The 14,630-nt window shown below is 37.8% G+C and overlaps 1 protein-coding gene across 14 annotated transcripts in view; it reads left to right on the forward strand.

The window, feature by feature from the left end:
• RARB (retinoic acid receptor beta) overlaps positions 1-14,630 on the forward strand; it is a 787,370-nt gene that overhangs the window by 316,015 nt on the left and 456,725 nt on the right. For 2 of the 14 annotated variants that reach the window (XM_084987269.1, XM_084987270.1), the window contains one exon: positions 7,129-7,183. The exons of 11 other annotated variants lie outside the window; for them this stretch is intronic. The gene's annotated coding sequence lies outside the window, so the exon portion shown is untranslated. Of the gene's footprint in view, positions 1-5,448; positions 5,481-7,128; positions 7,184-14,630 lie in introns of those variants that run through there. One more of the 14 variants, XM_084987272.1, reaches the window with a different exon arrangement.

The following is a 14,630-nucleotide window of genomic DNA, read 5'->3' on the forward strand; positions in this document are numbered from 1 at the left end:
GAGGGAGCAGAGTAACAGGTTGTATAATAATAATATATTATTACCTCACTTGGCTGATGGTGAGGTAAGAGGGTGGTGTCATGGGAGTTAACATCATCACTCCTCAGCCTCTGGAAGGCCTGGGGGCCCCGTAGTAGTTCATGTCTTCCATTTGGCGGAGGGCAAGGGGGGTTAGCATCTGTACAACAGCTCAGGAAATGCACAGTAGATACTAATATCTGGGTACTTCTGAGAGAAGCAAAAGAAAAGGATTTGGAGGAATAATCTGTCCTGGGAAGGTCACATGGGGTCCTGCTGAGTTACAGCTTCCAATTCCTGCATCTTAAGCTTTCATATAGGGACCATTCCCCTGGGGACCTTGTTCCAGAGAAGATTCTGATTCAGTGTGTCTGGAGTGGAAAGGGAGACTGCCTTTTTTTTTCTTTTGGTCTTTTTTTTCTTTTAGGGCTGCACTCGTGGCATATGGAGGTTCCCAGGCTAGGGGTGCAATCAGAACTGTAGCCACTGGCCTACACCACAGCCACAGCAATGTGGCATCTGAGCCGTGTCTGCGACCTACACCACAGCTCACAGTAACACCAGATCCTTAACCCCCTGAGCGAGGCCAGGGATCGAACCGCATCCTCGTGGATGCTAGTCAGGTTCATTAACCACTGAGCCATGATGGGAACTCTGGGAGACTGCATTTCTGATCAGGTAATTCAGTGCTGCTGCCCTAGACCACACCTTAAGTCGTAGAGCATCTCCTGAAAGATAAGCTCCATCCTTGGTCCACTCTATCACTCAAACACAGCTTTGTATTTACTCTCTGACTAGTTTCCTCCATGTCCTGGGACTAGGACTGGTGGATAACCTGTTGTGATCTCTCAGTGGAGTTACTCAGCAGTTGCTTCCTTCATCTAAGAATCAGTCCTAAGGGCAACTTAGAAGGCGAGTGAAACTGGGAGCCCTGGGCAGTGCCCGGTCCATTGCTTGCACATTCAGTGCCCTGTCAGCTGTTCCTTCAGGTGCACCCTGTCTCCATTCTGAGCTGTGCATCTCCACCACACTTGCCAGCACATCCTTCCATGCCTCTCACCCAGGCCCTTAAGAGTCCCCTAACTTACCAGTCTGCTTTCACTCTTGTGGGACAAGAGTGATTGTCCAAGAGTGGAAATCAAACTATGTCCTTCTCTGCTTCAAATGTGCCAAAAGCTTTCTGTGCACTCAGAATAAAACCAGCCCATGACCACATCCTACATGGGCCACCTGATCTGACCCCGCAGACCTCCCTCACCTCTCCCTGGCCCCTCTCTCCAGAAAGCCAGCTCTAGCCCCCCACCTTCTATTTGCTCTTTGCAGACAGCCAATCAGCTCCTTCCTACCTGTGAGCTTTGCACTGGTGTGTCTCTTTGTCTGAAAAGCTATTCCTGGGGTACTGGACTGGGGTTGGTGCCTGCTTATCCTTTTGGTCATCTCCTAGGAGTGGTAGTCCCTGAAGGCCCTATTAAATCAGCCATGCCTCATCCGTCTGTGTGTTATCTGCCTGCTTTATTTCATGTTCAGCCCTTATTACCCTTTGAAAGTATCTTTTTTTTTTTTAATGTCTGTTCACTTTTTTGTTTTTTGGCTTCCTACACCACACTAGGATATAAGCTCCATGAGGGCCTGACAGGTGATTGGGGTGCTGGTGAGGGGAATGGAGGAAGGGGAGGGAGGGAGAGAAAAGAGGAAGGAAAGAAGGAGGAAATAAGGAAGGAGGGGAGGAAGACAGTCCCAATGCCTTTGATTAAAATGTTCCTCATTTTTCAGTCTGATATTGAGTACTAGTAGAAATGAGCTTTTTCTCATGTTCTGGGAGAAACAGAAGTTACCACATAGAATTTAAAGGCTTAAAAATATTTTTTTAATAAATTATAGTTTGTTTCCAGGCTGAATTGTAGTAACATCATCAGCTTTTATTTCCAGAAAACTCAAATGAGTTGAAAACAAACACAATTTGGGAAAATTTCAATAAGAATGACAGTCCTACTGAAGTTTCCCCACTCTGGGTCTTATTTGTGTGGACAGCTCTGGGCCTGCTGTTTGGGGACACAGAGGAGATAATTGGTAGATGGTCAACCAAGGCTGGGGTGGCCTGAGGTCCTGGGGTGGGATAAATTGCTCTGGCTCACTTTGGTATCTAATCCCTCCACTTGAGTCTAAGTCAGGTGGTGCAGAGAATGTGTAATTTGGAGTCCACTGAGTTAGCTTTCAAATCTCGGCTTGATTTCTTTTTAGTATATGACCCCAAGAAAGTGTCCCAACCTTCCTGAGCCTCCTTATTCTCACAAGTTACATGAAAATAAGAATCTAATGTGGTGAGGTTTTCAAATCATTTATGTAAAGTACATAGTTTTGTATTTCTGGAGACACTAGGGACTCTGCAATTCCAAGAACCAACCTTTACTTTGCAAAACATGTAAATGGTATGACCGGTTACATTTTATCTATGTAAATGGTTTCCAAGAACACCAATTCAGGCTATAATCTTACATGGAATGGGCTATAAATGGTGATTTGGGTGTGTACGGGGAGTCAAGCCATGGTGAACTAGACTCCAGGAACCATCCTTTCAATAAAGCAACTAAATGTGCTCAGAGAATTACAGGTCAATCACTGAAAACAGAATAAGAGACTTGAGGAAATTTTTTTAAGAGAGATTTAAGAAAAAACATCAAATTAAAGATTACAATAATTAAAAATAAAAACTCAATGGATCCAAAATATACAAACATCTCACACAGCTTTATATCAAAAAAACAAACAACATAATCAAAAAATGGTCAGAAGATCTAAGTAGACATTTCTCCTAAGAGGACAGACAGATGGCTAGAAAACACATGAAAAGATGCTCAACATCACCAGTTATTACAGAAAATCACATCAATACTACAATGAGGTGCCATTTCACCACAGTCAGAATGGCCATCATGAAAAAATCTACAAACAACAAATGCTACAGAGTGTGTGGAGAAAAGCAAATCCTCCTGTACTGTTGGTGGGAATGTAAACTGGTGTACCTGCTATGGAAAACAGTTTGGAGGTTCTTTCAAAAACTAAAAATAGAAGTACCATATGATCCAGCAATTCCACCCCTGGGCATGTATCTGTATAAAACTCTAATTCAAAAATATATATGTACCCCTATGGTTATTGAAGTACTAGTCACAATAGCCTAGACATGGAAGCAACCTAAATGACTATCAACAGATGAATGGATTAAGAAAATGTGGTACATATATACAATGGAATAGTATTCAGCCACAAAAAAGAACGAAATAATACCATTTGCAGCAACATGGATGGACCTAGAGATTATCATATTAGGTGAAGTAAGGTCAGAGAAAGACAAATATTATATGATATCACTTATAGGTAAAATCAAAAATTTTAAAAAAAACTGTTACAAAAGAATCTACTTATAAAACTCAATGGATGAGATATCCTGATGAAAAAGTTTGTAAAAGAACCTGCACATTAGAACCTGCCAAAAGGATTAGTTAATGAGAAGTCAGGCATTAAGAAATTACATAATTATCTGAGAAAGGCTAAATTATCAAAGGTAAAACAAATTAAAAGGCATGGAAGTAGGAGTTCCCGCTGTGGCTCAGTATCCATGAGGATGCGGGTTTGATCCCTGGCCTCTCTCAGTGGGTTAAGGATCCAACATTGCTGGGAGCTGTGGTGTAGGTTACAGACGCAGCTTCCTGGCGTTGCTGTGGCTGTGGCATAGGCCGGTAGCTGTAGCTCTGATTTGACCCCTAGCCTGGGAACATCCACATGTCCATATGGGGTGGGTGTGGTCCTAAAAACCGAAAAAAAACAAAAAACAAACAACCAAAAAAAAAAACCAAAAAAAAAAAGAAGACATGGAGGAGAAGATTAAAAGGTCCAACATAAGTTCTAATCAGGGAGAGGCAATATTTGCAAAAGATAGTACTTAACTCATAATATAAATCCAGTGACCTTCCTATAAATCTTTTTTTTTCTTTTTCCTTTTAATAGTATGCTTGGTATATTTATTGCTATTTTATTGAGTGTAGGTAATAAACTATTAAAATAGGCAAGTTTAGTGAAAAAGGATTATGCCAATTATTCTACATTTTAAATCATTTTTTTTCCTTTGTGTAAATATTAGAACCTCTGATTTCCATTTTTGAATTTTTGTATGAAGAAGGATTTTTAAAAATCATTCTCCATGTATATTTCAAAGCACTGGTAGAGTGTATCTTTTTATGGAGAAACAGTTTTAAGGATTCTTAATCTTTCATTTGTTTAAAACAAAGTCTGAAGTATAAATAATGTAACAGGCACATTTAGAATCAGATTATGTTACGTTCTATTCATATTAAAACAGCTGATCTCAAGCCCCAAATAAAATGTCTTTGCATTTAAATGTACTTTTGCCTTAACCCTTCTGTTTGTCCACATTATAGGCCAGAAAATATTTAATTGTAAATAAAAGACCAGAGTTAAGACTAACCTTTGTAGTTGGTATTTATTAAATACTTGTTAGATAACTGAATTAATGACTATTATAAGTTAATTTCAAATTTTAGGAGTTTGATTAAAAGAAACAATTTTTTAAATGAAAGTATGTTTTTAATTTGCTTTTTTTAAAAAAATTATAGTCATTATTTGTCATTATTTTTGGTGTTAATTACACACTCTTTTGGTGGAGAATGATAGAGGAAAAAAGTGATTAGAAACTGCCTAGCGATATTTCCTGCCCATTAAAAAATGATCTTTACATGGTTTTATCCTTCTTTTGTGGCCTTGAACCTTCCCCAGTCCCCAGAAACAAACCTTTGGATTGGAAAACCTAGATGAGAACATCTGCAGGGAGACCCTGATAAAGGCTTTGCCTACAGTTTCCTCCTACGGGAAACTGTAGGCAAAAATGTGCTTTGTGCCCACGATACGACCATAGCATAGGATGACTGGGTTCAAGGCAGGCCCACTGCACATCCAATCCATTCTGTCCTCATGTAGGGCGCACAGTGAAGCAGCTCTCTCCCCCAGCAACTCCAGTTTTTGTGAAACATTTGCACTGCCCTATAACTGTGCTGCCCTCCCTCCAGCAGAACCTGAAGAAGTCCTGCAAACCTATGGCTCAGCTCAAACTCCCATTATAAGAGGTGGCCTTCCCAGAACACTTTTAGCTGAACTCCTCTTAGGGAATGTGCTGCGTTTGATAAAATAGCCTCTGGACTAACCTTGACAATCAGAGACAAAAGAATTGTTCTAAGGCTTTCTGTGTTCCTGCATGACTTTTCCAGCAAAACTGAGTGTGTACTTATATTTTTTTAATAGAAATGTGGCCACATTAGTAACATACTGCCTTGTATTTATGTTCCTGCCTGCCTGCCTCACTATATTTTTTTTCTCTTTTATTCTTGCTACCCTGGGATTATGTCTCCTATTAAGCCTTGGTATATTAACACAACAACAACAACAAAGTAAGCAGGGCATTTGCTTTTTCTAAAATCAACACTGAACATTGTCACCTATTATAATTCCTGTTATTAATGGCATGGCTTTCTTGCAGTAATTCTAAAATTTCTGAGTCCCATCTCACTCCTCTCATCTTGGAATGTAGATACTGCTCGATCTGGAAATTTTGAATGAAAAAATTGTCCATCCCTGCTTCTACCTCATATACCATATTAATGTATCCCAGCAGACTTGGAGATATTTAGCATTAATTCTTTCTGACCTATTCATTGACTTATGCGAATGCAATGCCGTTGTCTTCTAAAAAGCAAGCGTGAAGAGAAAGTCAGTTGAGGTCTTAGGTCATGCACAGAAATTAGACTCCAAAGTTATACAAGGTGAGGTGCCTACAGAAACAGCCAAGTTTCAAGCAGAGTTCACAAGCTTAGTGCCAAGGACAACAAGAGCCATGCCTTCCCTCTGGGCTGCTAATCATTTTGTGTTTAGCTTGAGTCCTTCAGTCTTGAACGTAAGCTCTTCGGTGACTTGGCTCCCGCGGCAGATATCACACTCAAAATAATGGACCTTGGACAAAAATCTTGGCACAGACTTGCTTCTTTTTAAACATTTTTGATCAGATGTAGGGTTTTATAGTCATATTGTTTGTGAAATGCCTTTTCTGTACATTTTTATCATGGCAGTGTTTATGTTGCATGTCTAATTAGCTTCAACATACCAGATGAATTGTTTAAACCCGTCTGGCATGCTATAACTTTTCAAAGTTCCTCATCTGCTAAGAAAAAATATATTTGTAAAGGCTTTGGACTGCAGGAACCAAAAGTCTGTGATGGATCCTATTCACCATAAGAAACATTTCAAGGGGGCCTAGGTAGAGCCATTTGCCAGAATAGCCAGTGGGAAAGGGGAGGAGGCCCCAAAACATTTACAATTCTAATTTGAGAATTGGTGCCAAAATCAGCACTCCTTCCCCCTTCCACTCCCACACCCTCCCCGAAATTAAAGGAAATAAATATCAAGCTGAGAAGTTTCTCACCATTACCAGTACACAGATATATTCGGGACAAAGAAAACCAGAGGAAATTGTGGGCTCATGGGAGAAGGGATGGGAAATGTGATTTGGGAGGGAAAGATGATGAGGTTGGAGAAGAGGAAGGATTGAAGCCAAGAAAGTGAAAAGCAGGGGGCCTAAAGCCCGGGGCTCCACCAAGAGTCAAGTACAGTCAGCATCTCAAATTCTGCATCTGCGGGGTCCACCAACCGCAGATTAAAATTATTCAGGAGAAAAAATTCCAGAAAGTTCCGAAAAGCAAAACTTGAATTTGCCATGCACCAGCAACTACTTACATAGCTTTTACACTATGTTCACAACTATTTACATAGCACTTACATTGTATTAGGCACTATAAGTAATCTAGAGATGATTTAAAGTATACAAAGGATGAGTAGGTTGTATGCAAATACTATATCATTTTATATAAGGCACTTGAGCCTCAGGGCTTGGATGTCCCCAGGGGTCCTGGAATCCATTCCCTGGGGACACCAAAGGATGGTAGTACTTGTTACATATTCCTGCTTGACACAATTCTCCATCTGACACATTTCAAAGGAACCTGGGAGATGGCCTAACCTAGATTCTCCTCTTCCACCCTCCAGAAAGATTTCTTCTTTCAACCTATTTCTCTTTTCAACCTCTTCTTGAACCCAGGGGGTAAGTCCTTTCTGTACCAGGGTGCTCTTAATTGTGGAAGACAGTATCCTTGTTATTTAACAGCACCACTTGCAACTGTAATTATCAACAATAATAACATATTTGTATGGCAGTTTACTATTTTGTGCTTTCATAATATTACTGTATTTGAACATCACAGTAGCCATAAGAGATCAGACAGGAAATGTTAGACTCAACTTGGCAATTAAGAAAACTCATCATCCAAGAATTTTGTGACTTTTTATGCCCATATTAACCCATATAACAATAGCTGGACCTAGCACTTACGGAGTCCTTATTATGTGCTAGGCATTGTGCTAAAGTGCATTCACTGCATTTTTTCATATAATCCTTGCAAAAATACTATGATAAGAAATTTTATTGCCTCATTCAAAAGATGATGAAACTAACAATCAAGGATGTAAATTCATTCATCCAAGGACTCACAGGTAATAAGAAGTAGAAGACTGAGCACATACTCCAGGTTTGTCTGACTCCAGCCACTATGTTAGGCTATTTTGTCAAATGTAAGATGTTATCACTGTAAGACACATGATTATTTCATGCTCCACTAAGAAAGAAAAAAATACTGGCAATTAAACTATGCTTTGCTTTCTTATCACTTAGAATTTTCATTTCTAACTTACTGAAAGAGTCATTTTAGGTTTAATTTAGACTTAGATTATTATCATATATCACTCTTAACCATGTGTGAAATGGAAAAGATCCGTGAAATAAATTGGCTAAAATGTTCCTGAACATCTCCACACTTAAGACAGATTCTTCTCAATTACTTCTCAACTCAGTATCACCAATTATCTCCCCAAAAGCATCAGAACAAGGGTGAAATTAATCCCTTATGAGTCATAATTATTTGTAAATATTTTCTCCTATTCAGTATGTTGTCTTTTCATTTTGTCAGTTGTTTCCTTTGCTGTGCAAAAGCTTTTAAATTTAATTAGGTCACATTTGTTTATTTTTGCTTACAATTTCTTTGCCTTAGGAGACATCCAAAAAAAATAATACTTTTGCAATTTATGTCAGAGTGTCCTGCCTCTGTTTTCCTCTAGGTGTTTTGTACTATCCAGTCTTAAATTTAGGTATTCAATCCATTTTGAGTTTATTTTTGTATGTGGTATTATTTTGTATGTGATTCTAGTTTCATTCTTCTACATGCAGCTCTCCAGTTTCCCAGCACCACTTACTGAAGAGAATGTCTTTTACCCACTATATTTTCTTACCTCCTTTTTTGTAGATTAATTGACCATAAGTGTGAGGGTTTATTTCTGGGCTCTCTTTCCTCTTCCATTGATCTCTATGTCTGGTTTTGTGCCGGTGCCATGCTGTTTTGATTACCATAGCTTTGTAGTATAGTCTGAAGTCAGGGAGCCTGATTCTTCCAGCTCCATTTTTTTCTTTCTCAAGATTGCTTTGACTATTCAGGGTCTTTTGTGTTTCCATATGGATTTTAAAATTATTTGTTATATTTCTGTGAAAAATGCCACAGGATTACACTGACTCTGTAGATTGCCTTGGGTAGTACAGTCATTTTTACAATATTGATTCTTCTATTCCAAGAAGACAATATGTCTTTCCATATGCTTGAGTCATCTTCAGTTTCTTCCATCTTACAGTTTTTGGAGTATAGGTCTTTTGCCTCCTTGGGTAGGTTTATTCCTAGGTGTTTTATTGTTTTGTAGGTAATGGTAAATGAGATTTTTCCTTAATTTCTCTTTATGATACTTCATTGTTAGTGTATAGAAATGCAACAAATATCGCTTATTAACTTTGTATCCTACAAATTTACCAAATTCATTGATGAGGTCTGGTAGTTTTCTGGTAGCATCTTTAGGATTTTCTATCTATAGTATCATGTCATCTGCAAACAGCAAAAATTTTACTTCTTATTTTCCAGTTTAGATTCTTTTTATTTCTTTTTATTCTCTGATTGCAGTGGCTAGGAGTTCCAAAACTGTGTTGAATAAAAGTGATGAGAGTGGACATCCTTGTCTTGTACCTGATCTTAAAGGAAATGCTTTCAGCTTTTCACCACTGAGTTTGTTAGCTGTGGGTTTCTAGTATATCACCTTTATTATGTTGAGGTATGTTCCCTCTATGCCCACTTTCTGGAAAGTTTTTGTCATAAATGGATGTTGAATTTTATCAAAAGCTTTTTCTGCATTTGTGAGATGATATGTTGTTTTTATTCTTCATTTTGTTACAGTGGTATATCACACCTGATTGATTTGAGGATATTGAAAAATCCTTGCATCCCTGGGATAAGTCCCACTTGGCATGTTGGATATTCCTTTAAATGTATAGTTGGAGTCAGTTTGCATGGTATTTTGTTAGATAATTTTACATCTGTATTCATCAGTGATATAGGCCTATAATTTTAAAGAAGTATAACAGTGTATACCTTGAAGAAGACCTCAGCTAATAAGTACCAAGGCTCCTAGCTTTGCCCACTATGAGATTTAAAAACAACAACAACGATGATGATAGGGTGCATCTTGATAGGACATATCTTAGAAGACCTCAGCTAATAAGTACCAAGGCTCCTAGCTTTGCCCACTATGAGATTTAAAAACAACAGCAACGATGATGATAGGGTGCATCTTGATAGGACATATCTTAAAGGGTGCTGCATCTTTTGTCAGGATTTTTCCAAGCTTCTAGTACTCACTCTGCAAGTTTTGAGGTGCATTCCTACGCTACTGTGGCCACATCATAACAGCACCTTGAGTGAATGAATTGTAAATAAAAATAATAAAAAGGGGGAAAATATGGTTTAGGATCAATGACATCTGGTTTACTGCCCCGGTTTAAGGCAAAGGTGGGAATAAATCCAAGGAAGCCATTCTAGCCCTTAAATTATCCAAAAAACTCACTCTTATTGTAAAAGTCAGTCTTTCTTTTTAAAATTATTCTCATTTTTTAAGGTCTTGTTTTCTGTAACTACATATAATCTTTAGTTTGTATTTTTCTTCAAAGCAGCCTTTGAAGTATTCATACATATTTCCAAATAAAAATTTGATCAGCGTGATGAAAAAAAAAAAGTGGAGTGTGTGTGTGTGTGAGAGAGAGAGAATTGGAAGGAATGGGGGAGGGGCTGGTGGAGAGATTATTTTCACTGAAACATTTAAGAAAAATGAATATAAAATGTCATCAATATGTTGATCCAGCTGTGAAGTTAATTAAATATTACAGTCCTGGTTTAACAAAAACAAAAACTGAGATTTCCTGGGGAGAACTGTTTTTGTTACATTAAAAAAAAAGACATTTTGCCATTATTTAAAAGAGCATTCCTTTTGCCCAGCAATTCCTATCAATCTTGTTTTTACTCTCTTCATATTTTCTCTATTTGCAGAGGTAGAAGAGTAAACCAGTTGCCTAACATTTGATTTACCCAACCACTTTGGTCACCAACATTGTACACATCATTAGCTAAGTGAAAACTGTTGCTTGTAATGAAAATCAGGAGATCTGGTAACATCTGAACATTTTTTCTGAGCCAATGAAGGATTATCAAATAACAGTACAGTTTTACAACTGCATATTATGAGGTCTTTTAACTGGTCAAAGATGGAAAAGTTCATCAGTGACTCATGGGCTATCATAGGTCACTGGTGAAGACACAGGTTCTAGAGTCAATCTGCCTAGTTTAGTTTTCAATTTTGGCTACGTATGAACTGTCACATGGGTTACTTCCTGGCTAACTTTTTCTGTGCCTCTCTTCTTTAAGGATAATCCAAGTACCTTGCTAACAGGTTGGTTTAAGAATTAAATGAGCCAATACATGTAAAGTGCAGGCAGGAGTTCTATTGTGGCTAAACAGTAACGATCCTGACTGGTATACATGAGGACACAGGTTCGATCCCTGGTTTTGCTCAGTGGGTTGGGGATCTGGCGTTGCTGTGAGCTGTGGTGTAGATTGCAGATGCAGCTTGGATCCAGCATTGCTGTGGCTGTGGCGTAGGCTGGCAGCTACAGCTCTGATTCAACCTCTAGCCTGGGAACTTCCATATGCCATAGGTGAGGCCCTTAAAAAAAAAAAAAATCAAAAACAAAACAAAGCAATAAAGTGCAGGCACCTAATAATCACTTAAAGGTATTACCTCATATGATAATGTGACCATGTATGTGGTTACTCTTTGTCAACTAAAATACTTTACTTCCTTGAAAACTTGATCCTCTGTTCTGCCCAATAATAGAATATTCTACTTTAGTGTTGGGGGGGAACATAGATCCATGTTGGATTAAAATTGAGTGATTTCTTTTTACTGGATTTATGCTTTTGTCTAGTCATCATATCTATCATAGAAGAATCTGAGTGTAGCCAGGGGAGGATTTAGCTTTAATCATCACTGCTGCTCCCTGAGTCTGAATCATAATACTACCATCACATCTGAAGCTTTTTTGCTCTTATGCATTTTCCCCCATAAGTGGATTTTCACCCTATGAACTTTAAAGTTACTGTCTGAAGATTAAACGCTACTTTAGGATTCCATGGCTTAAAAATAAGGTAGTGAAAATTTGGCGTGATAAATGTCCTGCAGAGCCCATCATTTTTTCCTATTAATAGTCTAAGTTTTATAGGTCTGGAAACATGATTCTCCTAGTCCTCTAAAGCAGCATTGTCTAGAAAAACTGTCATGATGTGAATGCCTTTTACACCATCTGATATAGCAGCCACTAAGCTACATATAGCTATTCAGCAGTCAAAATGTAGCTATTGCAACTGGGGCACTGAGTTTTTAATTTCAATTAATTTTAATTTAAATACCTACCTGTGGTTAGTGACTACCATATTGGATCGCACTGTCCTAAAGCATCCTTCTTCATGTCATTTCTATTTTCTTGGGAGTGATAGAAATAATCCCACTTATCCAGACATCTGAGTTTTAGGAAAAGTAAATATGTATCCACTAGCTGAAAAACCAGAGGTAAAAGACAACTATACTTCAATATTAAAAAAAAAAAAAGAGGTAAGCAAGAAAGCCTGGAATGCCAAATATTACCCTGTGCTACAAATGATTCTTGGTGATATCAATACTTTAACGATAGGCTGAGCCATGCTGTGACTCTCACCTAAACAACTGCACAAAAAAGACCAGGAAAGGCTATTTTGGGGTGGCACAGTGGGTTAAGGATCCAGCATTGTCACTATGGTGGCTTGGGTTGCCTCTCTGGCACAGGTTCAATCCCTGGCCTGGAAACTTCTGAATGCCACAGGCATGGACAAAAGCAAAAACAAAAAACAAAGACAATAGGAAAGCCAGAAATATATTGATGTCAGTGAGATGATATAGAAAAAAGACAGCAAAGACTTTTTTCAAAGCAAGTACTGCATTGTCCTTTTTTTTTTTTTTTTTTTTTTTCGAGGCGGGGACTGTGTGAAGCACAAATAAAAAAATTAAATAAAATAGAAAAAATAGACGAAAGAACTGTAAGAATATATTGGTCTTGGGCCATTTAACCAAGGGAAAAAACTCAATTTAGGGCAAACTCCAGAGAATATCACAGTATCACGGAATGAATTCATAATGTTAAAACTAATTCGTCAAGAAAAAGCTTATGTTATCTTTGAAATTTTCCTTTTGTAAAGACAGAGGAGTATACAGTTTTAAATGTTGTGTAAAAAATGTTTAAGAAAATGGACCTTGAGAGCTTGTTCGGAGGTTCTAGCAGGAAGCCATGGCATTTACAAGAATAAGCAGCATTTTTATCTGGAACCACGTCTTAGGGGACCCAAACTCCTTGGATTCAGCAGTCTTCAGTTTTGACTCTTCTTAGATTTTGAGAGTAATATGCAGTCTGAAAACCCCAGAATACAAAGTATTTTGAGCCCACCATTCCATCAGCATTCCAGAAGAATAGACCGAACTCTTGACAGGCATATGTCATGACAGGAAGCTTTATCCAAAAGGCTCTATTGAAGATAGTTGGGGCTAGTTTGAACTTCATGATTAATAATTACGAAAAGCTAGGATCAGAACACATGTGGAAAAGCTGTCTTTATTCATGCTTTTATTTAAAAAAGAAATTTCCTTAGTTTTAAATTAAGAAATGGTAGTATAAAATTCATATGTGGTTCCTCTTTGAGTGGGTTTATGGCTTATTATGACAACTTTGCTTGGTGTTTAACCTTAATTCGGGAATCTATTTTATATATTGGTAAACATAAGCCATAGAGCATGTTGGATTGGTTTGTTTCATAAACAGCTGGATTTCTAGATTATTAGATTACTGTATGAAAAATATAATGCATGACTAGTTAAATGACAATGATTGAAATGGCCATGGAATACCACAATAGAGGAACCAGCACAAAACTGAATATATATGTGCCTCACATCTCCAAATAATAATACATATAATGGGCAGCGAGTGGAAGTGGGAAGAGACCATGGTTTAATAGATGTGGTAGGACTGGATTTCAGTGCTCATGGATGGGGCATCTGGGATGAAGGGAGAGGGCCTTAGAATTTGGGTTCAGGGAATATTGGGGGATGGATTGGTGATATCTTAAGGAGATAGTTCAGTAAGGAAGTAGAGAGATGTATATTAGGTAGTTGGGTTGGGCTGACATTATTAATGGTATTGAATACCAAGCATTTTTTTAAAAATTTATTGGAGTATTATTGACTTACAGTGTTGTATTAGTTTCAGGTGTACAGCAAAGTGAATCAATTATACATATATACATATCCATTCTTTTTCCTGATATGGGTTATTACAAACTATTGAGTAGATTTCTCAGTGATAGACAGTAGGTTGTTGTTAATTAGCTATTTTATACAGTAGAGTATTTGTTTTTCCCATCCTCCCAATTCATACCCCCCCACCAATGTTTCTTGTATGGTAACCATAAGTTTGATTTTGAAATTTGAGTGTTTCTGTTTTATAAGTAAGTTCTTTTGTATCATTTTTATTAGATTTCACATATAAGTGATAGTATATGATATTTGTCTTTCTCTTTCTGACTTACTTTACTTAGTATGATAATCTCTAGGTCCATCCATGTTGCCACACATGGCATTATTTCATTCTTTTTATGGCTGAGTACTATTCCATTATATATATGTACCACATTGTCCTTATCCATTCCTCTGTTGATGGACATTTAAATTGCTTCCATGTCTTGGCTACTATACATAGTGCTGCAGGGAAGCAGATGTGTTGGGAGCTCAAAAGAGCCAGCAATTCCATTGTACCTAAGCTGTAGAAAAAGAAAAACAAGAAGAAAGGGACAGTGGATGGATTTCAAATTTTGTAATCGCTGAGGTGCTCAAACATTGCTTTCAGATGAAGGTCCTTTATTCTAAGACCCTTTTAATATGGACTAAAGGCCATGTTATTTTCTCCAGACACTAAATACTTCTACTATTTAAAAGAATTTTTCACTGTGACTAAGTAGTATTTAGAAGAATGGGCTTATACAGCC

The sequence above is a fragment of the Sus scrofa genome, chromosome 13 (genome assembly GCF_054392235.1).
Source record: "Sus scrofa isolate SSC_HxYL_T2T_F1_AM1 chromosome 13, Sscrofa_HxYL_maternal_Yorkshire_Landrace_v2.0, whole genome shotgun sequence".
In the NCBI taxonomy this organism is placed as follows: Eukaryota; Metazoa; Chordata; class Mammalia; order Artiodactyla; family Suidae; genus Sus; species Sus scrofa.